The following is a 762-nucleotide window of genomic DNA, read 5'->3' on the forward strand; positions in this document are numbered from 1 at the left end:
TCAAAATTTCCCAGGAAACTTCGCAAATTTTTTGTTTATTTAAAAATATTACTCTTGGTAACAAATTCATTAAAATGAGATTTATTTGTGGATAGTTTTTGTTTTTCAAATTACAACAGATTCCCAGTAAAAACATAAGCTTACGGTAATTTATCAATGAAACAAACCCCATTCAATATTGATTTTGGTTTGTTTTAATCAACATTTATTTGATTAAAAAGTAATATTTACTTCATTGAATATGTTTTTCAAGTATATACTTTTTTCTATAATATAAATAAACATTAATGCTGTGAACTTTTATTCTCTATTACTAATCAATATGAAGGTTCAAATTTAAGCGAATTGTGTACATGTATTATAAGCAAAGATGGATAGTGATTAGCAGTGGAATACAGGACGGGCGTTTCGTCTTATCAGGACTAAGTAGCTGAGTGGATAACGCGATGGCGTTTGAAGCGAAAGGTACTGGGTTCGAGTCCCAGAGTGTACATCGACTCTGAGATGCAGGTACATCCAGCTGACGGGTCCCAAATAGGATTTCAGTACCACCCACTATCCGTCTTTGCTTACCATGTTTGTGAATTTAGGCTATATCGAGGCAATACGCACAGTCTGCACATATGCCAATTAGAGACTGACCAGTTGCAGTCCTAAAAATCAATGGGAAGATTCAAACAAACAATACTAAATGAATTTCATCTGTATTTTTTAATTGTGGTTTTGACAAGTATTTGTTTGTGATTTGAAGCAATTAGAGAG

General features: G+C 32.8%; 1 non-coding gene across 1 annotated transcript; it reads left to right on the plus strand.

Moving 5' to 3' along the window:
- The first annotated feature begins 421 nt into the window (after nucleotides 1–421).
- Smp_tRNA_01301_Pseudo_TTG.1.1 lies at nucleotides 422–493 on the plus strand. Its single transcript has one exon. It is a non-coding gene (tRNA).
- Nucleotides 494–762: the final 269 nt, after the last annotated feature.

Source organism: Schistosoma mansoni, chromosome 4 (assembly GCF_000237925.1).
Source record: "Schistosoma mansoni strain Puerto Rico chromosome 4, complete genome".
NCBI classification, from domain to species: Eukaryota; Metazoa; Platyhelminthes; class Trematoda; order Strigeidida; family Schistosomatidae; genus Schistosoma; species Schistosoma mansoni.